The 25,882-nt window shown below is 30.1% G+C and overlaps 1 long non-coding RNA gene across 1 annotated transcript; it reads right to left on the bottom strand.

Moving 5' to 3' along the window:
* Positions 1-1,515: 1,515 nt before the first annotated feature.
* Positions 1,516-24,473, bottom strand: LOC125049635. The gene is made up of 3 exons (XR_007117038.1): positions 24,375-24,473; positions 12,641-12,820; positions 1,516-1,721 (listed from the first exon to the last, which is right to left on the bottom strand). It is a non-coding gene; the product is annotated as an uncharacterized LOC125049635 (long non-coding RNA).
* Between the last annotated feature and the right edge of the window lie 1,409 nt (positions 24,474-25,882).

The following is a 25,882-nucleotide window of genomic DNA, read 5'->3' as shown; positions in this document are numbered from 1 at the left end:
ATGTTTCCTACGCAACGCAAGCAGTTAATATTTGAAATTTTTGTCTTCACTAGTATGTATATATGTCAATTAAAAAATTTATATTAACATATTTTAATCACGTTGTAACACTTAAATATTTTTGAATAAACAAAGATATAATTTTCTGAAGCATAGTTTGTATGATTTAGCCGCTTTATAGATGTTTAAAGGTCAAACAACGATTAAAAAGCGAGTTTTACATAAGCTATCGTAAATACATATTATAAAAAACGAAGACGAATGGACTTTGAATTAATATAAATTTTCATTATTGCGTTCATATTTCTTGCAGGATCATATGGCCCGTATCAGTGAACCAAAATGACGCTAAATATATTGACAAATTGTTACTTAAGTAACTTTATGCGGTAAAGCCTTATTGTAGAATGAATATATATATGATATTTATTGACCTATATTCCCAGTTTCGTGACTATTATAATTAATCAAACATGTCATCGATTTTAATTGGTTCTAACCGATGATAGTGGTCATCAAAAACCAGTGATGATGTGTTCCTCCAAATATGTTGTTTATATTTTGTTTAGATATTAATTAACGAGTATCTACTAATTTACTTTTGGGCAAACAAATAAATGATTGAATTGTGTATTGCTTGTATTTATGCAAAAAAAAAATTAAAATAATATTTACTTTTATTAATTTAATATAAGGTTCATTAACTTTTTTGGTTTGGAATTGATTATAGTTAACCGACTATGTATAGTTTTCTTTACCAGTTTTCGCTTCCTTTTGAAATAAAAAGTAATATCTGGGAATAATTGATATCTGTTTGAAAAATTTTGTGCTTAAAATATTTTTAAGTGTTTTTAGTTTTTTTACATAACAATTTAATTTGTTTTTAAATTGAAACTTTACCAGACTTACTTTTTTTTCTTATTTAGGGATACACGAAAAGATATTATTTCCTTGGGGTCTTTTCGGACCACCATTTCAGGATATTATGTACCTTGAACAATTGACAATACATTTACGGGTTTTTTTTGTACCATGAATATCCCGCAAATAGTACAACCTTCTACTTACAACATTTAATATAATCATTCAAAATTAGTATTAGTCTTACCGTATTTTTACAATAAAGAGCACTCGGTCGTTCCCAGTTTCGGTATTCACGTCACGTGATCAGTACGTTCAGCTACTTCTACCTAATTAGTTTATGCTACGAAATAGCAAGTCAGTTCAACTGTCGGCTTTTACAGAACTAAGACCCAAATGGCCTTTACAAAAACTGTATGTAAAGTTGAAGTCGTATATAAAGAACCATGGTACCGTACTGATTTATATGTAATGCCGCAAAAATGCGTTTTATTGTAATGTTAAGGATTGTAATCTTCTTAAGGAATCTTACTACTGTAAAAAAAGAATTTGACATTTGCCTCATTCTGTTAAGGTATGCTAGATATAAGCATAAAAGGGACAGCAAATAAATTTAAAATGTATGGACGTGTAATGTATAATTAAACAGAGATATCAGAAATTATTTTATATATTTGTAATTATAACGGTGTACAATTTCTTACATCTACAATATTCAAAAACACTCTAAAACATTCTCGATAAGGTCATGTAGCCATGTAGCTCCGTGCTCGTCATCCTAATAGCGTGTTTATGATGCGCAGGAGTTGAACGGGGGCCCTGACAGCTGACCCTGGTCGATATCTCGGGGTAAGACTCACCTTGAACAAACAATGCTCTGTAAATGACAATAAGAATTTTTATGACTATTTAGTAATTGTGGCGAAACATCTTTGATTTTCTGTAATTGGGTATTTTCGAATAGCAGAATTGCCCTGACATTACCGATACTGACACAATGTTTGCTACAGAGCTGTTAAAAATAAAAAAACATAATTAAATAAACCTTTTTTCTGAAAGACCACGGATTTGCTACGATCCTGACATTCCTCTTTCGCTTCATTCACTTTAAGCACATTCACCATGCTCGTCGGTTATGGGAACTTTTAACATGTCCCTTCCTCACCTCTTGGATATGGATTTCATTAATATATAAATAAATTGTTATACGTAAAATAGTGTATATGCATGAAGAAAAAAGAACATTTGTGATTATTATTGAAAAAAAAAAACTTTTGTTACAAGTAATTTTATGTACATACTTTTTGTTAATTATTACCGCACTTCTTGTATTTTACATAAAAATAGGATAAAAATCGAAAAGGTCGATATAAGAAGGCAGACCTAAGTCAGACGTTACCTTGTATTTCTATTTTTTTTTGTAAATTTCAAGCACTTGCGCAAAGAAAAAATATTAATTCACACAATCTACAAATATCTTTGTTCCCATACGCTTTGAGCAGATAAGGGACGTTTTAACTAATATTATTAGAGTGTTTTATTATAATTTTTTAGAATATTCTCACTGCCAATTATATTCAAATAGCAATAGTGCAAGATTCGTGAAGGTTTTCAGGTCAAACAAGAGACCGCCTTTGCTAGTGGTCAGGATATTACACCATAACATAGCATACGCAATCCTAAAAAAACACAAAGGTCAAACATAAGGGTCACCTCTTAATAACCCCATAAATCCAGTGTGGTTATTCGATAACTATACCACATTGGTCTTAATTAGCATTATCAGAACTCATGGTGATAAAGGCACTACGCATATGGACATTTGCTTAATTAAAACGTTGAAACAATTGATCCAATTACTAAAATATCTTTGGTACTTTTATGCTGAGTTGATTGTTCTGTTATATTTTTTCTAACACACGTCATGATAAGACTTAATTAGTAATATATAATAAATTAACGTTGCTAGATTATAAATTGGGAATAAATTAAATAAGCAGACTTCGCTTAAACTTCAGGGACTACAGGACTAAAATGCTTTTATATTATTATTGATGTTCTTAATAATAATAATCAGTATACAACCTTTTTAGGTCTGGGCCTCAGATGTCTGTATCTGTTTCATAATCATTTGTTAATCTAATAGGCAAGTAGGTGATCAGCCTCCTGTGCCTGACGCACGCCGTCGACTTTTTGGGTCTAAGGCAAGCCGGTTTCCTCACAATACTTTCTTTCACCGTTCGAGCGAATGTTAAATGCGCACATAGAAAGAAAGTCCATTGGTGCACAGCCGGGTATCGAACCTACGACCTCAGGGATGAGAGTCGCACGCTGCAGCCACTATGCCAACACTGCTCTAATAATAATAATAAAATAAATAATAATAAAAAAGCCCGTTTAATTTCCAATTATGACAAAAAACTGAAATATACATAATTTTTATCTTATTATGCTATATATCCTACATACTAGCTACCTTCAGTACCGTCGATCGGAACCTCTTCACGGGTAAAGACCTCGTCCAGCTTTTTTCAACTGACTCTGTCTATGACTTTCTTTCTCCATTCGCTTCCTGCTGCCGCTTCTATTTCTTCTATTCTATTGGGGCGCTCTCTTCTCCTTCTTCGCCTTGGTCCTATCCATACCGCTGTCTTTAAAGTCCTTTTATCTGTGTTTCTTGGGCCCATTGCCACTTCTGTTTTAGGGCAAAATATAAGGCATCTATTACTTTTCTTTTTCGTCTTATTTTTTAGCTTTTTTTTCTTATATTTAGTACGCTTCTTTCCATTGCTTTCTGGCAGTTTACTGGTTTGTTTTTTTTTGTATTGTAAGCCCATGTTCAGCAGCCGTAACGTTGATGTTCTTAACATTGTATTATTATTTATCTAAGAATATAGCATGCTGCAAAATTCTGCTAGCATTGAAGGGACAGTCACAGGGAACAGACATTTTAAATTTATTTTAGATTTCTATTTTTCCATTTTGAATTATTATTTTTACAATGTAGTTTAAGAATGTTGTAAATACTCTTAATAAATGATTTATATACCATAAACTATAATATCTATTCACTACCGGTCTGGTTTACTGTTTTATATTTATTTCTTTCATAGGAATACGAAATTTTGTTTTGACCTGGTTTGTGAAGTCTAACGGGACTTATAAAGCATAGAAATCTAAAGAAGATTTTTTTCGAATGATATACATCTTAATATATAAATGACACGTTACGTCGTTTGTCCGCTATCTACTTAACCGATTTCAATCAAATTTGCACACCGTGTGCAGTTCGATCTAACTTAAAAGAGCTTAAGTAGACATATATAATTCTACTGCACGTGTGTATGTCACTGAACTCCTCGTAAACGGCTGGACCGATTTGAAGGTTGGAGTTCTGGATGATTTAGATTCTAAATCTATCCGGCAGGTGGCGCTTAAGAAGGTACTCCCATACTTTGTTAAATATCCTAATCGCTTGAAATATCATGCAGGACAACGTCAAAAGTAATAATGAAATCTTGGTGATAAAAACATTGTTGTAACTTGTGCGGTGTATCGTAATAAACCATTATAACAATGTTTATTGTAAAATATCTTAGAGATTTATAATACGAACGCAACATTACTGGAATAAATAAAAAAATAAGCATTATTCAATAGTGGTGTAAGAATAATCTTGATTTACATATACGAACAAAAATGCAGTTAAATCCTTATTGGATATGTAATTATTGCTTATGCTGCATAATTTTATGATTGTTATTGGTATTTCATGACGTCAAAGCTAAATTACGTCATAGGGTTACATAATTTGGATTACGTGCAGGACGAATAACAAATCCAGTAAATTAAATGAGGTAAAAAGTTTTATCCTTGTTTGATTCATATAGCTTAAGAATGACTTGCAAAAAAATTAAATTCTACTTTTTATATGCATTTTGATGGGCAATGACTCACTGACGAAATACCTTTAAGGAAAAAGTCCACACGAGGATTTACCGTTTGTCTATTGTAGAGCATTTTATACGTTTTCCTCAAACACACACTTATTATTATCATAAGAAGGTAAGCTTTTTTTGAAAGAGCTTCGAGCTTTGGACGCAGAAGGGTAACCTACTGGCCTTTAAATTAAAAAAAAACAGTCTAAGATTGGACATACAATAATCTCGAATATCAAATATAAATTATTAGATAAATGAAAAGCAATGTATTCATGCTATCCGTATCAGGCAAGTTCCGGTGTAAACTTAATTATATACGAAGAATAATTTATCAGATCGATACCGGACCAAGAACGAACTTAAAACGGAATCATCCAATGTGGATTCAGCCAACGAGTTGTAGGATAACTGCAATTACTATAATTTGTATAATGTTTCATTTCTTAACATGCAATTGATAAAAATATATATATGGTATTGATAAATATTTTATAATAATTTCATCCCTTAGAAAACTTAAGGCACCTGCAAATAAAAAAATAATAAGCTTGGACTAATGAAAGTGTGAAGTTATTTTTGTATGTATAAAATATTTATTTATTTATTTATTCCATATCATTATTCTATAATTACAGTAATTACTAATCCGATAGAACGACACAACATTTATACCCACACCAATTAACCTAGATAAAAAACATTAAAAAAATATATATATTTATATACCTACATCTTATAACTAATAATATAGGAAGCAACTCTTGTGAACTCAGCCAGTGTACAAACAAATAGGTCTACCTGAACAGAAATCTTATTTATTATGTGTATTATTGTGTATTTATTATATGTATAAAATATAAACTAACGAACACGCTATATTCCACGTTTTATAATAAAACCGTTTGGAATTAAAATTATTCTCACATTTTTGCGAAATTTTGCATTGCATAGGAAAGATATCGGGGGATTACTATAAATAAGAATAGTCCTAAACACGGAATAGGGAAATATTTTTGAAGTTATACTTCTTTAGGCGCGTTATGGAAAATTGATGAGAGTGAAATTTTACGATGCGCGCGCACCGTGACACAAAATTAACGGAATGAAGTTGCCCACGGAAGATGCTACGGCATTGGACATAATTTAAAAACATCATTCGAATAATAATAAAATTTATGTTACACTTAATGTAAGAGAATAATAATAAATATTTATGTATTTAATTTTTCAAATGTAAACTGAACTTTATTGACTATGATGACTCCTTTCCTTTGATTATTTAATTGTAATTAATTATTTTCATGCAATCAAAAACTATTGTTAATAATGCCAAAGAAGTATAACTTCTTACGCGCGTACATAAGTACACGCACCCTTTTTTTTAATAAAGCGGCTGTATGGTTTCTGAGGTTGCAAACTTAGTAACTATTATGTACGAAAATAAATTTTAATGTACCTAATGAATACATCACATTTTTCCTTCTGCATTCTTCAAACACCCCGCAAACTGCCTACGATAATAATTTAGTTATTTAGGTGTATACGTAGTTTTAATGTAAATAATAATGTCTTTGTGTACTTTCATGGGAAATTGTGATAATGCTGCTACACAATTTAATCAAATAAGATACAATTTTTATTATCTATATTAATTTGTCATTTAGATTTTGCATTCAGTGAGTCGTAAACGATAAATAATTTAAAGAATAAAACAATTTTTTTCGAGCCGTATGTGATGATTAGTAGCGAAATTAAAATAACTTCGTTACTTGGGCTTGCATGGCAACCTAATTATTTGTAATAGTTGTAATTACAGTTTTTGTTATACTATTTCGCGTAGACCCCTTACAATGTTGCCAGCAACTTTGTAATGGGACTTAATGGACTTTAATTTAAAAATTGACAGTTTTTCTCAGAGTTGAAACCTTTTGCGTGCCAACGAAGTAACGTGTATAGTAAAATAATTGCATTTATGATTTTTTATTTATTTATTATCCTTTATAAAAATTCTCGTGTCACAATGTTTGTAACCATACTCCTCCGAAACGGCTTGACGAATTTTTATCAAATTTTATATGCATATTCAGTAGGTCTGAGAATCGGCTACTATCTATTTTTCATACCCCTAAGTGTTAAGGGGTCCACCCCAAAAATTTTTTTTTTTTTAATTTTTTTGATAATTTTTTTTATGATATAACATACAAAAATACATACAGCCCCTAATTTTCCCCCCTCTACGATCAACCCCTATTTTTTATTATTGTAGTTATTTTTATTGAACTAAAAAATGTTTCCTAGAAATAATAATATACATGACAAAACAAATGTTTGCCGGGTCAGCTAGTAACTAAAAAGTATTTTAACTTAATAGCAGTCTAGTTAGGACCTTGACAAGTGCAGTTTTTTAAATATTTAAATTTATGTTCATTGAATGTATAATTATTATTCCTTTTGTCGTTGAACATATACAGGCGTCTAAAGTGTGGTTAATTTTGTTCCCTAGTTAGTCTCGGTTTTTGTTCAAGGTGTAGCCATTGCAAAATGGGCCGGCGTGGGCGTGGTATGGTGCGAGCGGGTTAAAAAAATCTGTAGGTATGTTCGACATTTGTTGGTGGGGATTGCTTTTGCCAATCACTTTATATTCGTAAACTGAAATCGAAAAGCATTTTTGTGGAAACTCGATTGAAATCTAAACGCAAGATGGATTTAACTTTATTCACAATTTTTTCGTTTATATACTAATAAAATATATACATATATATAATATACTAATAGGGCAACATAGTTCATACAGTATTTTAATAATAAATATGAGTTTTAGTGCTTATAATTATAGATGGACATTACTATCGATTACTTACTATAATTAATTTTGTTTTAATTTCCCGATTTGGTGGGTTTTTGACAACAGTGGGTTGATTAATAATTACGTTGTTTTATTCTAAAAAATAAATTAAGTTATCAAGTAGGTATCAAAGACGTCCCAAGAACCGCATTATATAAAGCAAAATTGCGGATGAGACGTAGTTTTAAAAAAAATAAAACGCACGCTCTGACCTTAGACAGGTTTTAAAACCTGTTGCAACTGTTTCGTTTCGGGACGGATTTTGCCTGCACATTAACGACAAATTGCCGTGACTCTGACGTACAAAAAATCTAGTATTCTTTTTGTTTTGATTTGCCTTGGTCTATGCTTTTTCAAAGTTCTACTTGATGTATTGACCAGTCATTGAGTTAGGGTGAGATTCTCGTTTCTATGAGACTAAGTATTTCCCGTAGGTCAAAATCCATCACTAATGTTTATACTTGTATTCATAAACTTGGGCTTAGTTTACGCCAAGTTATCAAAACTGGCGACTTCAGCGCTAAAACTACAGATACATACATAAAACGAAGTATACCAGTACTTCGTTTTAGTTTAGCAGCCGGGGCAACATATCGAGGAATGTTAATTATTAGGAGGTATACAAGCTCCTTGCAAATGTAGCATAAAGATTCGTTGGACGCGCAGAAGTAGATTTTTAGGTTCTTTGCTACTAAAAGAACATGCGCCATCTTGCCATACAAATGAATGATGTAATTTTAAAATAAAAATACTTTTAACTAGTTCTGAACGTGGAATTATTTTCCCCAGTGAATTGGATGTGAAGCCTTACTGATTACTTTAAAAAAATCTCTTTAACAAAAGACAATAGAAACCAGATTTCGCGAAGTTTGACAAGGACCACGTTTATGTAAACGGTTTTATTAACTTGGCTTCGCCGCGACTCGATTTAGCCCTGTCTTCGACCGTCTTACAAGTTATCTGTGACTGACGTAAATTATTTACATGTAAATATTACCATATAACTATATCACTTCATATAAATTTAAAAGTCTTATTTTATGTTAAAATGCAATTTACAATGACTCTGTCATTTCTGTGAAGATGCGTAATATAAGGTAAATAAGCGTTACGAAGTATACAGATACTTCGTATTAGTTTAGCAGCCGAGGGAACAGATTGAGATATACATACACACAGTTAGGCATGTATATAAGATTCTTGCACGAAGTTGCAAAGATTCGTTGCGCTCAGAAATAGTTTTTTAGGTCCTTTGCTAATAAATAATAGGTACATGCGCTAGCTTGCAATGCAAAATTTTTGTTAGGAACTGAAACTTAAACTGGTTGTTTGCCTTTCATATATATTTAATACTAGCGGAGCCGACAGACGTTGTCCTGTCTTAACTATGAATATTGATTTCAAATTGGTATAGTGAATAAAAAAATATTTGAGAAACAAAGTGTTTATTATTCTAATGCTTTATGTTATACAACATTCTTTGTTTGTTTTACTGGCTCGCATATTATTATATTATCAATATAATAACTCCGATCGAAGCATTTAATTTGAACGATATTCATTTTTCTTACATCCTCTGACGATATTTGCAGCACGCATTCTGTCAATGTTGTGTTATGTCAAACGCCATAAGGTTACACTAAAAAGTTCGAATTGTATGGTGGTTAAGTATTCTTGAATTTTCTAATTTTCCGCGAAATTTTTTATTTTATTTTTATTTTATAAGAACCTTCTCCTGACAATTACAAACACAACAAAAAAAAAATCAGACAAATCGGTCGAGCCGTTTTCATGTGATGTCGTGACAACGGAAAACGGGTTTCATTTTTATATATATAGATATAATTTATTGTACTCATAAATTATTCTGAAACGATTTTAATGTTTTTAATCCTTTAGTAAGAAGCCTTTAAGCGTTTATTATTACATGTGTAAGAAGAGGACTTGACAACTCGTAAAGAAACTGTAAGTATGTTAACAATACGGTAGTGGAAAGGTGGAGTTTGGAGGAGTAATAATAATCATAAAGATTTACGACGTCCTCAGAAGGAATTCCAAGCAAGCTAAACTGGTATGAACTAACAACTAAGACGGCTTATTACCGTCAAAAATGTAATTAAGTCCGTGAATAAAATGATGGAGAATAAACGAACAATTTTAATGATTGGCATTTGGAAAGTACCGATTTGAATATCTACATATAATTACAGCTATAATTATGTGCCAATAAATATTATTATAGTATTTTCCTGATGTGTCCATATATGGTATACCTACGTGTTAGCCCCTGTTCACGTGATACGTAGCAGAATAGTCTTCCAAAATTGATCAAAACCCGTTATCATTTGTGTTAATAAATAATAAATACAATTTTGTAATAATGGCAGCTAGATGAGCTGAATTATACAAAATTTTTATTTATAATTATATTATTAAGCGAAAAAACTAATGGTATCAAAAACCATACAGTTCTAAAAAACCCCGCGTGGTTTTTCCTCTCTACAATAAATACCAATTACCAATATTTAATATGCAGCGATGGTGTCTGCCATTGGCTTATAGAACCTATATACTCGTATGATATAAATATTATAATCAACTTGTCTGTATATAGACCAGTGCCGATAGCCTTTAAAAATAATAAAAAGTGAAAAAAATTACAGTAGGATGAAACCCATTAGAAAAGCAGGGGAATATGATCAAAATGAAAGGAAAAATAAATTACGGTCGATCTGAGGTCGGGAAGGGGTAGGGGGGGGAGGTTTAAGGGTAAAAAACTGTTTATCTCGATTTCCGGCAAAACTAAAAGTCCTATCGAAGAAAACTAAATGGCAAAGTTGTAGGTCATAAAAAGATCTATAACTTTTGTATTCACACATTTTTCACATAACCTCAAAATTTATGTGAAAAATTCAAAAAACCAACTTTTTGGTTTTTTATTTCTATCTTTTACAAAAATTTATTTTTTTAAACGAAATTTGGTGAAAACTTACCTTATTATGTCCCAAATATACTGTAATTTATTTGATTAAAAATATTTATTTTTTCACCTTATTTTGAATTAATATCGAAAAAACACCCTAATTTTCAATCGAAAATTCTGACGTCAAAATTTCAGCTTTTTTCAAAAAGTTGATGTGCTTTCAGTGCGTTGAAATCTCTACTTTCCTATGGTAAAAAAATATATATATATTACCATAGTAAATCTTCTCAGAAAATGCAAAAAATCATCCCCTTCCCTACTTCTCTATGAATCTTCTTTAAATTATAATAAGATGCCTATTTAATACTATTTTAAGATAACTTATATATACCTGAGTGACCTAAAAAAAAAAAATTAGCCTTTAGATGTGCTAAATTTTCGTATTTCATAGACAAGTAGGGAAGGGGATGACGGGTCTGGGCGTTACTGCATACGTTTTGCATTTTCTGAGAAGATTTACTATGGTTATATATATATATATATATTTTTACATAGGAAAGTAGAGATTTCAACGCACTGAAAGCACATCAACTTTTTGAAAAAAGCTGAAATTTTGACGTCAGAATTTTCGATTGAAAATTAGGGTGTTTTTTCGATATTAATTCAAAATAAGGTGAAAAATAAATATTTTTAATCAAATAAATTACAGTATATTTGGGACATAATAAGGTAAGTTTTCACCAAATTTCGTTTAAAAAAATAAATTTTTGTAAAAGATAGAAATAAAAAACCAAAAAGTTGGTTTTTTGAATTTTTCACATAAATTTTGAGGTTATGTGAAAAATGTGTGAATACAAAAGTTATAGATATTTTTATGACCTACAACTTTGCCATTTAGTTTTCTTCGATAGGACTTTTAGTTTTGCCGGAAATCGAGATAAACAGTTTTTTACCCTTAAACCTCCCCCCCCTACCCCTTCCCGACCTCAGATCGACCGTAATTTATTTTTCCTTTCATTTTGATCATATTCCCCTGCTTTTCTAATAGGTTTCATCCTACTGTAATTTTTTTTTGGTTTCAAAAATTATCGGCACTGGTCTAATAGCTAATATTAAAAACTTAAAAGGCTGGGGCGGCTGCAGAGCAGGCAGAAAATAATAAACGGCACAAATATAAGAGTCTTTTCTCGAACTTCGATTTGGTTACCTTTGGAGCAGAGAGATCTTGGGCCATGGGGTTCAAATGCACAGGCGCTTATTAAAGATTTAAGTTGGCTTCTGGTAGATAGTACCGGTGACCCCAGAGCTGGTGCTTTCCTCGCTCAACGAATAAGTCTCGCAATACAGCGAGGAAATGCTGCCAGCGTTAAAGGTACACTGCCACAGGGACCATACTGTTTAAATTTTCCTTTTTGTTAATTTTTATTATTACTTTGTAGGTTAAGAAAATTGTTAATACAAATTATACGTATGTAGCATGATTTAATTATAAATTACTATCTTTTCTCTATATAGTTTTAAGATGTATCCCGGAAATTTGTATTGCCGCATATTGCAATGTAGTGCTGGGTTTAAGCCACAAAATCCTTGTGTAAATTCATGTATAGCGGCGGACAGAATTTCATCGGTTTCTTGTGCATCAGAAGCGGTTCAAAGTTCTTCGTTAATATGTTATAATTTTAAACAGACGAGGCCGTGGTCACTACCTTGTATATAGAGATATAAATGCTATTTATATTAGTTCCAGGAAAATGATTAATTAATATTTTACATACAATTTAAACAAAGGAATCACTAATTAACACATGTGATATTGAAATTATTTATAAACCTTACGGTGGTTACATTACCATTGGATTTTAGGAAAAATGCTTGATAGCTACGGAAATGTCATCAATTATCAAAAACAGAAAATAAAATTGGAGGTAATTTCAATTTTTCCAGCCCAGAAAAAAGTTGTTAAGAGCGCACAGCTTTTTTTTTATTTTTAATAACCATAAAGCATAAAATGCCATAACAGGAATTGACATAAGAATTTACTCTAACTTTAGCAAAACATTTTTTAATTACCAATCACTTGACGATGTCATTGTTTTTCCAATTGTAGTCTTGTTTTAAAATCACGTAAAAAACATTAGGATAGCATCTTTGGTGAGGTGGTCAAGGCCTGATTTGTGAAGGTCGAAGTACGCTGGTAATTACACGTGAATTGCCCGAGCCAGCGCGGCGGCCTCCGGGGCTCCAGAAAATCTGTAACATTCAACACAGTTAATAAAAAACAAATTCAACTGTACGTTTCCTGATACGGCCTTTAAAAGACAAAGAACTTTATCTTTCAATATTTCTTTGCTGTCTCTAGGTTAATTTATTTGTTGTGAATCCATATAATGTTATTTTAGTAAAACAATACATTTTATATAATATTAAAAGCCTACATAGAAGATTTTTGAAAGAATTCTTTAATTAATTTAATTTTTAAAATGTACAATGTTGACTACATTCAAAACTAAATTATATCGCGGACTTACAAGCTCTTCAGTTTATATTTAAACGATCAAAATCTTTATATATATAATTCTTCTGTGAGTGTGTATGTCACTGAACTTCTCTCAAACGACTGGACCGATTTAGATGAAATTTTTTGTGTGTGTTCAAGGGGATCTGGGAATGGTTTAGATTCACAAATCAGCCCGGCAGGTGGCGCTGCAGTCGGTACTTTCATACTTTAATATCCTAATAGCTTGAAATATCATGCAGGACAACGTCTGTGGGGTCCACTAGTATTAAGTATAATTTTTTAATGCACCATTATTAATATGACGTTAATGGCAAAACTTGGAATGATTGAAATTTGAATAGTAAATATTAGAATAGCGATGGAAGGTTTACGTGCTAATGAAATAATATTCAAAAATACATATCACTAAGGCTTTACACGTGCCATGAACTGGTTGTGTGAACCCTGATTGTACAACTATTAGAGTAAAGCGTTAACATAGTCTGTAAAATGTATAGTTTAGCATTATACATCTAATAATATAAAATTCTCGTGTCACATAGTTCGTTCCCATACTCCTCCGAAACGGCTCGACCGATTCCCATGAAATTTTATGCATATTCAGTAAGTCTGAGAATCGGCTACTATCTATCTTTCAAACCCCTAAGTGATAAGGGGTGTCCACACAAAAAAAAATTTTTTTTCGACAAACCTTAATTTTCATCTACCCTCTACGATCAACCCCTACTTTTTATTACTTAGTTAAGAACTTATAACTTGAACTCTGATGTTTATATAGAGAAAAATCACAGAAAAACCTAAAAAGTAAAGTAGCATATAAAAATGTTCCATGTTGGCATGTACTAAAAAGGTTGGCTAGAAATTAAAGAGAAACGAAGTTCGCGGGGTCAGCTAGTAATATATAAAAAAAATATATATATATAGTTAAAAAAAACTATAAAACACGCTTTTAAAGCACATCAAACTAAAAATTAGGAATTATTTTTCACTTTTTAGTTTGATGTGCTTAAAAGCGTGTTTTATAGTTTTTTTTCACTATATTTATTTTCCACTTTTTAGTCCTAGCAGCAATACGTGTTGTCTCAATTTAATCGCATTGCTTTGTGGACTTAAAAAAATAGTTTTTTCGAGATAAACCTATGAAATTATTATATAGTCGCTGATTCTTTATTAGTGTACAAAGTTTGAATTAAATCTGTCCGTTTAAAGTGGGTCAAAATCGAGTCCGAAGGAGTCGGTTACATACAAACATACATACATACATACAGGTGAAGCTAATATAAAGCGTGTAAAAATGCTATTCATTTGTCTCGCTAAAACTCGGGAATGGCTGAATCTTTGTGTTTCATAGCTGTAGTATAATGTCCGATCTCTTTGGTCCTATTTAAAATTATTGTATTAAAATATATACAATGTAGGTGATATGAAGTTAACCGGGTCATCTAGTACATAAAAAGATTCACAGCATATACAACGTGTATAATAATCTATTTACTATATTTTACATTCGGTTCCTAAATACGAATACGCAAGTAGTAAGAATATAGGTAGGTTTATACAGGCTCTACTACCCTGGTATGATAAGTCTCAAAATAAAAGGAAAAACATTGGGCATATAAAAAACATTACGTCATTTACATTTTAATAGTCCATTAGTGTTACAACCCTATATTGGCCACATATTGCATTAATTTTATCATTACATTTCAGCCCTGCGATTCTGTAACTCACTTTTCGAACTCACACAGCGGTTTTCGGATCGGCGATCGCTCTCAAATCAGTCGTGAAGCAGTCATTTTATGATTTTTCATTTAATGAATCGCAGGGCTGTTCTATAAGAAGCCTTGCTATGGGATCCGATTCCTTCGTAATATAATAGAATATATAAACAATTATATGATGAGTTTTTTGGCATTATAACTGCGTCGGTACTCCTTAACTTAAATTCAATATAGTAGAGTACTGTGTTGTGGCTATTCAGGCACCATCTTTTGTTAAATACCTTAAATTAAATGATACTTTTTGAACAATTAACGAAAAATATGCTAAGCACAAGAGCTGTTTTAAGACTATTTTCGTATCACATTAAAATATACTTTAAAGAGATTAAAATACGTTGATTTATCACAATTTATTTATTGTTTCCTGACGTTAAATTAGTTTTGTTAAATGAAATAGTAGATAATTACGTAAATATAATCTTAGCTACAAACATGTGTTCAATTTTCTATTGAAAGGCCTTTTTCCCGAAACGTGAAATCATAGGCGGTATGATTTTGCTTTAACTACTTTAATTACTTTAATTTTGACTTTAGTGTTCCAAAATTTACTGTTATGAAATATCGACACAAAAATACACAATTTTTAAGAACAGAATGCAATTATAATATCGAAAACTGTTTTGAATTATGTAGGTATATTTGACGTTAGGTATCTCTTATAATAACACGATAACCTTGTTTTTAAATGCAAAATTATATTGAGAGGTTAACGCAGCAAAATTTTTTTGCATATTCAATGAAAACTGCACCCTATCAAATACTATTAAAGTATTAATTGTATTGTAGAATAAATTCTGTTATGGAATATAGTTCGTGTGGTAGGAGTTCATAACAGCCAATCAGCGACTTTTCAAGTCAGACGAACGGATATAATCGTGTTTGTCCAGAAACGAATGCTAATTTATTCGATGCAGAATTTGAAAAAAATAGGGCACATAGATAATTTTATTTATAGAGCTGGTGATTTCCTCCCGTAATGAATAAGTAACGCATTACAGCGAGGAAATGCTGCCAGCATTAAAGGTACACTGCCACAGGTACACCAAATTTTTTTTTGTTTCCATTTTCTATTTATAATTTATAATTTTTATTATTATTACTATGTAGGCTAAGAATATTGTAAATACTGTATAATTGTTTTGTAAATTGACGACAAATGCAAATCTTAAAAGAATATTTGGCCTATAAGTTTGACAACAATTAATTATGATGTACAGATGTTCTTTTTATATGACTTAATGAAAATTAATGCGACATTTGCATGCCTGTTTTTGTGTGGTTGATTGTGCGGATTTTTATAATTGATCGATATAAATATACTACTTACTTGGAAATAAATGATTTATTATTATTAAGAAAAGTCTCATTTGAGATTATTACATGTACTTTAATTATTTTATGTATAATGGAGGAAAAGTCCAAAAAATGAACGCCATTGAAAAACTTATTAACGTTGTTTAATACTCTAATAATATATAAAGAAGTGGATTTCATAAAAGTTACTCAGTATATTTCTAAGTAAATAGAAGTTAATGATTCATGATAAATAACAACCATTGTGTTCTGGACAGACTATTAAAACTACGGGAACTATTTTAATCAATTTATAATATGAACATAGTAATTATGCTAGAATATGAATACTGATAAATTATAAATAATAGTTAAAAAAAACTAAAAAACACGCTTTTAAAGCACATCAAACTAAAAAGTGAAAAACAAAAAATACTGGTATTATTGTACAGAGCGCCCCACGCTTTTTCACAATAATACCAGTATTTTTGTTCATTACCATTTTCAGCCTAAATTAGGAATTATTTTTCACTTTTTAGTTTGATGTGCTTTAAAAGCGTCTTTTTTAGTTTTTTTTAACTATTACTTATTTTTTATTTTTTAGTTAATTTTTTTAAATTTTTTTTTCGAATTATTGCATTGTCATCGATCTTTGACAGATGCGCAAAGTTTGAATTAAATTTGTCCGTTAAAAGTGGGTCAAAATCGAGTCCGAAGGAGTCGGTTACATACATACATACATACATACAGATGAAGCTAATATAAAGCGTGTAATAAAAAAATCAATGAGGTCTTATCTAACTTTACACAGTTAAAATAAGTTAAAACTCTTCTATTAGTATAGACTAAAAGGAAACTAATTTATTACTAATTTATAACTAATTACTAATTTTTATCCACCCGTTGCTAATCATATGGATTTACAATTCTGGGCAATACGAAAATTAAACTGTATTTTTTTCAATTTTGTTATTATCACCGCGTACACACAATTCCTTAGAAAAACACGAATACCTTTTTTAATGAGAGACCAAACTTTAAACGAAATAGCTTATATTATTATAATGCATATACAATTAAAGTATAATTTGTATTGTACGGGTATGAACTGGTTGTACAACTGCACCTCGTTCAGACAAGTTTTTGCACCAATTTTTATTTCAACCTTCAAGTCCTAAGGCCGCAATCGGTTATGAAGAGTTCAATTATTAACGAGTTTTAAATCACACTTTTTACGGAATTTGATTAAAATTAAACTAAAAATTATTATAAGTAAGACTAAAAATAAAAAGTTCCAACCGTTAAGCTACCTGATCTTAAAAGCCGTCGTAATTTCGGGGTCAAGGCTGATAAGAGAGAATGATAATAGTTATGTAATGAGATAGTGCGTTACATTAAAATGTGCATAATAATAATAATATAAATGATTTAAGTGAACTTTAAATGTGGCCTTTAAATATTTCATCAAACTGTATATTGGTAAAACCATATAATTTTTTTATGAAATAACAGGATGTTCTAATAAAAACAACCGTACAGTAAAAATTACATAAATCTTTATATTGGTTATAACAGTATATATCTGTAAATGAGGCATTTACCTATTTTATTTTTGATAGATACAAATCTGTGCCAAGTCTATTTGATCTTTAATTCGGAATTTATTTGTTAAGCCTCTGACATTTACTACTTCTTGATATTTTGATGGAAAACATAAGCCGTGTGATGTTAGAATCAGCCATAATGTAGTCGTCTAGGAATTAAAAGACTTAGCGCAAAACCTACTTATGTCTAAATTAATTATATATTTAAAATACAGGAGTGATTATTTAGGCTGGATCCCAACTTTGAATTAAAATGCAAAGCTGACCTAAAACCTTTGATCGAACTACAATATAATAGCAAATAATGGACGCAGAACATTATTTATTGTCGAATTTAATTATCATATAAAAAAGAAAAAAAAAAGAAAATTGTAAATACTGTATATTTGTTATGATTACTAATAAATATGATTATATTTATCGTATTACTTTTAATAATAACATTTATACATAGAAATAAGACGAAGAATCTTTAAAGATACACTTTATAGATACAGAAATCATAGATATTAATTAATGTGTCGTAAATGTTTTAGTGTAAAACGCCAATCACTTTTACAGATCAAATTCCTGCCACTTCAAATTTTAAGGCGTTAGCTAAGATGTAAGAGAAAGACAAAAGGATTATTTTCTCGAAACTCATGGCGTCGTCCAGTTTGGATGGGAGACGAAGATAGTTTAGGCTTTTGCAATCTAATTGGCTATCGCGATGAACAAAAAATGCAAAAATTACCACTTTGAGACTGAAGCCATTTTGATTTTGAGTCTTGGACTTATTTTCATACCAGGAACTCGACTTTACGATTTCTGAACTAGTTAGTAGATGCGAAATCGTGAGTGTTAGTGACTATGGGTACGGTAAACTGGCATACGGATTTTGGTAAATGATATTATTGATTTATAAGACAGTATCTTCTAAATATAGTGAAATATTGGAACTGCCTTTAACCAGATTCAAAACACATATCAAAAAAACCTTAATGTGTAAAGGTTACTACACAGTCAATGACTACCTGGAAGATAAAAACGCTTGGCAATAGTTCTAATTATATTCTTATAATTTGATTTGTTATCTTTGAAGTGTTATGAATATGTGTGTAATGGTGAATGTGGTAAATCACAGAACAGATTTTTTATTTTATTTTTTACTTATGTAACTTTAATGACGTTGTGGTTTATGACATTTTCCTTTGAATAATTGTAATGTAAAGGGAGGGCAAAACTTGCTGAGTTTCTTGCCCGTTCTTCTCAGAACAAGGCCTCCTGGTAGTTTTGCGAACGGATGGCGTAGTCTTGCTCTTTCGTGAATTTTGTAAACGTTGCTGACATTCATAAGCATGCTCTAAGAAGCATCTAAATTGAATAAACGTATTTTGATTTTGATTTTTAATAAGCGATTTTGTATTTATTAATCAAAATGCGGACTCAATAGAAGTATAGGTAGAAATCTATTGGCTTAAGTAAGCAACTTTTAACTCTCTGGGGCCTATCTATCTGGGGCCCATAGTAGCGCGTTAGATATATAGATAGTAGATGGTAAATCATTAAACCGATGAATCAAAAGAAAAAATGTATTAAAAAAATACAACTATTCTAATGTTTGTGATAATATTTAATAGTTCACTGGTACGATTTTGTTCATTCTGACTTTTGGACGAGAAGTGGTTTGTAAGTTAATACGGAAGTATTTTGGAACTGCTTTATTTCCAAAATAAACAGCACATCAATCAAGTATTCCCATAAAACGCATATGGGTCTCTTAAACACTTGCATTGAATTAATTATCCCTAAATACACACCCATTCGAAAAGGAAGGCAAATTGCTTCATTTCAATTGCGCAACTAAGTTTCCTCAAACAGAAATATTTGTCGCTTAGGATTTCCTCGTTCGTCAATTATTAATCCTTATGATTTATTACAGTGGTTCTATGCTTATAATCATTTTATGGTGTTAATAATTTTATTGTCTTGTTTACAAGGTTGAAATATTCTTTGACTAGCCGTATTATGACTTCAAAATCTCATCAAAAGTTAGCCACATACACTGCCTATACTATACATATGAATAATTTGTTTGTTCTATTAAACGTGGTAAACTCAAGGGTTCCTGGATACTAATTTAAAAATGTAGTAGATAGTCCGTTTATAGAGAAGATGAAGGTATACAATAAGACCTGATTCACGAGAGTCAAACGCGTAACTAGTACTTTTTTTTTAAATGGCTCTGGCACGATTTGTGCATTAGCCAGCGTCAAGTATAGGATTTTTTATAATTCGTGTTTGTCTTTTAGAAATTCGACCGTGTCCTCCATGTACGGTTTAAGCACTCGCCCGCACAGCCCTCCCAAAGGCCGAGAACAAATTTAAATTAAATTAAAACTTGCCCTCGAACCGGGAATCGAACCCAGTACCCCTCACCTAGAACTAGTACTAAATAAGATAATTTTTTAAATCAATTAAAAATACATTTTTTTTTATATTTCAATTAACGACTAACGGAAAGGAGATTTAAAAAACTAGCAATTAAATTTATTCATGCAGGATTTCAAAATAAATATTATTTCTTATCCGGTTTTATTAAACTATTTAGATTTAAGATTAAATATGCATAATCGTCTATTCGAATATAATAGGTTCTATTTGTATAGACGTAAAGGATAAAACTGCAAAAACGATTTAATATAATATAAATTTACTATTCTGACAAGAATCTTAATGGAATATTTATAATATGTGTAAATCAATGGAGATTGATCTTCTAAATTTCATGAATGATCTCTTCAGTTTCTCTTTTCTCATATTGTAAAATTTGAATTATATTATTAGGAACGTCTAAACGATTCTACGACATACTTTATAGAATAAATTTAAAAATAAATTACAGATCAAAGGTTAGTTTTACGAAATTTGTGTAACCAAGCAGTTTCTATTATTATTTTCTGCTAGGATGCGCGCAATTTCTACAGTTTGTAATTTATCTATGGCTCTCTTTCTTTCAATCTCAATGTAATATGAATAATTGTGTATAAAGCTATACGTACATAATCATGTCATTTTTAATAACCTTAATTTTGCCAACAGTTTAAAAACATAACACAAGTTTTTTTTATTATACTAAATAAAAATTTATTAATAAGGCCGATTTTAATCAATACTATTATACATCAACTAGCAATTCAGTCAATTGTTCTACAACCTACAATTAACTGGCAATAAATATTTATAGCAAGTTAATTGTCAACATTGTTTTTGTTACCAAACAAGTATAAAGAAATTTCAATAAGGACGGCTGTTAGGGATGAATTCGAAAAATGTCCGTACTAAATATAACATCTAAGCTTTCATGGTAGCGACATAGTTTAATAATTAGCCTAATTGTATGTTCTCATAGAAGAAAGTTGTTTTCTTTAACACAGGATTAGCGTAGTTTGAAAGCTAGTGATTTTCTATATAACATGGTCTAGATATAATTGTTATATACTGTATATTAATTATATGTAAGTTGTGACACGGCCGTCGCGCAGATGCAGTCACCTATGTGTGTGTGTCAAACTGTAAGCATACGAAACATTTTCGCAAACTCTTAATTATAACTAACACTGATTATTACGACAGAAAATAAAACATGTTTTTAAAAGCCTTCGTCACACTCAGAAATAATCCAGGTAACTCATTTACCACGGTAGTAAATTATTTATAAATTTATATTATTTAATTAAATTAAATTATTACTTATTTATAAATGTACGATATATTGAAACTCGTACTGAATACGTTGTCTATCCCCTTACATGTTTAAGAATAAAAATCTAAAAAAAAATTAGCAATAAAATTTTTATTCTAATACCAAATAAGAAAAATATGAATTAATAAAATTTTATAGTAATTTAAATGTGGTTTTTACATTTGTCTATATGAATTTATCTTCTATAGTTATTTTAGGGTATTTTTTTATAAATGCTATTAAATATTATGAGACTAGGACCGTATTTCGAGACATTTATACTTGAATTTAATTTTCAATAAAACTTTGCTTTAACAGTATAATAATTTTAAAAATCACAGTAATTGCCAAAAAAACTCTTTATATTTGTAATTGCATATTTCGCTATATCGGAATACAAAAACGATACGATCAGAATTGTATTGTTATTTAAGATATTTTTATTCAGTCTTACGTGTACATAATTTATTCTAGGCTTTTGCACGATTCTACTCTCTCATATTGGAAGATTCCGTATTTGCTCTTTCTGACTGATAACAAAAATAATCTAAAATTACTAATGAAGTCACAGGCAAAATATACAGTATTGACGGATACACATCCAGTTAGCAAGACCATAACTTGTACAATTAGGCGGCCATTTTGTATGTGAGCAAGCAGGTGCATCCCCACAAGTGTCTTAGTAAGGTCAAGTCTTTGCAACTTGTCTATGCTAACGGTTTTAAAACGCAACAAATAAGCAATGACAATAGATAAAATTGACAATATATTTGTATCAATTTAAAGAATATCCTAAGGGTTATAATTAGTTAAAAAAAAAAGTTTTTTATATTTCAATTCAGCAATTCACGGCTCACTACAAAATAAAATACTTTGTTAACATTACAAGTTTACAGATTACATGATACGTCATGTTATGACAGTCGTTGATCCATTCACAATGAAACGCATGGTTTCTCCTATTATCTGTTGTTTTACCTTCCCATTTCCCTGGTCGTTTTAAAAGGTCAGGGAACACAGTTCTAAGCCGTGTAATGGAAAGTGATTAGGTACTTACTTTTTATAGATTTTTAAATGAGAAAGTAAAATACTTTCAAAGTCTATATGCAATTAACACATTTAAATTATCACTACCAGATTATGTCAAAAGTCATGCTTCGAAGTTTTTCATAACTTAAAATTCGAAATAAATTATAATAAAAACTTAATACTTAAAAGTGCATTACGAATATTTCTTTATCATTGAATATATTTAATATAAAAAAATATTTATTTATTAAAACAAGAAACATGGGGTTACAATGGGCATACTAACAGGCGATCTCTTTGAAACAACCCTATTAAAAAAATACTAAGGGAGTTAAGTTCGGTGGCGGCGACAGATATGTTTGTATGTTAAATGAAACACTATATATGTATGAAGCTGCGTGTCAAGCTTTAATGATTAAAGATATGAGCTTATAACTATCATAAAATAAGGGTTGCGACGCTAACAAAAAACTAATCGGGCTTATTTAAGGAATAAATTTAAATGACACTTCAATACAAGGGTAGTCGGACCTTTTTGGACATTATCGAAAAGAAGAATGAGTGTGGGAAGAACTAAAGGGGCTCATTTTGGCTTCAAGTGTGCAATGATTGTTAGATGGTTTACGCTTCTAATTATTTACTAAAATATATATAATATATATGTAACTTAACTAATATCAGGTTACATACAGAGCAAGAAGTGCATAACCAAATAAACAAATAAAATTACAAGCAAATGTAAAAAAATATGAAATTAACAAACTTAATCTAAAATAAAAAAAAATGAATTGTTCGGAAGTTAGAAAAAACATCGCATAGTAAAATAGCTCTCTAGAGCTATGTAATCTAAATGTGTAATTATGGATTTATGTGATAATGCTAAAATAATAGTGGAATACATGATTTTTCAACTAGAAATATCAAATTTTTAGGCGCCAAATCATGAATATTTTGATTGGTTTGCATAACAAAAAAATATGTTTAACTAGCCGTTAAACATTTAAGAAAATAAATACTCATCCATTAAATAATCTCTAACTGATTAATTAATTCTGAGTGACGTTAAATTTGATTTTGATTTACACATTGTATATAGTTTAAGTTTCTACATACTATAAAATAATTAAAGTAGAATAGGGCAATGCAAATAGATCTAAAGGATCGAAATAGCTATAATAAAGTTAATTTTGTTTTTAACTTTCTTTTTGTCTTCCGCCTTAAAATTTTAATTCCAAAATAATTTATTTTACGAGTGATTTTACTTATAAAATTAATTAGGTTACGACTTTAAAGTTTTAAGATGAAGTTTATAAGAAAAAAAACAACGTAGATTTTATAGAATGTGTGTAGTTTCGCCAACTAATAGTATGTAATGGGAGAATTTCATACTATTAAAGGTAAACTGCCACAGGGACCAAACTTTTTAAATTTATTTTTATTAATTTTTAATTATATTTATTATTACTACGTAGGTTAAAACAATTGTAAATTCTGTATTGTTATCTTTTGGTTTTAATAAAAGATTCAGTATTATTAAAAAAAAAATAGCAATAAAATTTATTCAATAACAAGGCAATAAAATATTCAAGGGGCTTTAATGGCCATAATAATTTTAATAAAACTACAACCTATTCACTGATTTGGAACAAGTTCTTCATAATAAATGAGCAAACAATTAAATTTCGACAAATTTTATTGTATTTTGCTAAATAACAGCGACCACCATTTTAGGCAACTCCAATCAAATTACTATTATTGCGAACGACAGAAAGTGATAGAAATATAAACAATTAAATCAAAACAGATACGGAACTTAATTTGTTACATGCAATTGTACATTTCTTCTTTTACTCACATAGTCGTCTTCTTTTCTTCGTAACACTTAATAATTTCAACCTAAAATCTGCCATATTATGTTTCACTTTATTCTCCCATAAGATTCAAACCATACGTATATTACATAAAAGTGGAGGAGAAAGTAAATGTCTTTGCTTAAAAATATAAAGTGTTTTACACGTTTATTTCAGGAAATCTCGAATCGTCCTGCCGCGGCTGTAAAAATTACACCGGCCTTAGAAGGCAGAATCACTTTGACATAAAAAAAACTTATTCACTATTAAAGAATTTGGCGATTAATAAATTTCTGTCTGTCACTATGTAAGCATGACGTCAAATTATTTTTTTTAAATTAGAACTGATCCGACGCTTCACTTTTACGGGGTATTAATTTTGCGCGCCTTGTTTTCGTTAATTTTTTTTAAACCAAGAAACTCGATTTTTAGTCTGCTCTTTGATTCTGTTGTGCCTATCAGTTTTGCAACTGAACTGCCAGTTGAAACGCTTATCGTTTTATTTAAGAAATATAACTTCCCGCTTCGAGTTTGATGAACTTCTGAAGATATGCGAATATATTAAACTGCTGAGGCACGTGTAAGTAAAGTATTATACAGGATGTCCCGGTATAAGAACTGGAGTGAGTCCTCAATTTAATTATTTATTACCAACGGATCCGGCAGATTTTGACGTAAATTACAAATAAAAAAAACTTATTTTATATTAAAACTTACGACAGACATAAAAGTCGTCTAATTCTAAATCTAAACCATTATCGAATCGAGGAGATTATTACAAATACACGTTAAGGAGATTTGTATATATAAAGATATGAATATTGTATATCATTTAGTATCCGAAGATGTTTTCATTTTTTTTAAATAACTTTTTTTAGAAACGGCTCTATAGTATTCATAGTCTAAATTTTGTCAATACCTCACATCCTGTATATTCGCGTCCAGTCAAAGCGATTGTCTTTTACACGTGTACGCCAATCCTCGTGGGACCTTGAAATCTGCAGTAAAATTTTGACCAAGACACCGTGACTGACATGACCCCTATATTGTCTACATGCTTATCGTGCCTTCTGTCTTATTTTTTGCGACTGGAACCTAATCAGACATATTTAAAGCTTCATGATCGATAAAAACTACTCTTTACATAATTATATTGGTATGTTTTAACATTAAACAAAATATTATTTAAGTTATTACTTCGTTAATAATATGCTTAATAAACCTTTTTAATCTATATTAGAATTGTTTTAGTATAAATAATTAAAATAATATCGTGAAATGTTAAACTATTTGGAAATTATTGCTTTTATATTATACATATATATAATCTAAGCAATAGAACTTAAAAATTTATTATAAAGTAAAATAAAAAAAATAGTCTAATTAAGTTAATTAAATTAGACTTTGTATTAATCAAATTATTATTATATTATTTAATTATTTAAATTATCTTCTGTTCGTGTATTTGTAAACTTCTATTAAACTGGACCGATTTGGATGAAATGATGTGTTT

Source organism: Pieris napi, chromosome 5, assembly GCF_905475465.1.
Source record: "Pieris napi chromosome 5, ilPieNapi1.2, whole genome shotgun sequence".
Lineage (NCBI taxonomy): Eukaryota > Metazoa > Arthropoda > Insecta > Lepidoptera > Pieridae > Pieris > Pieris napi.
The sequence above is the reverse complement of the archived record's forward strand: the minus strand, read 5'-3'. Positions and strand labels throughout refer to the sequence as shown.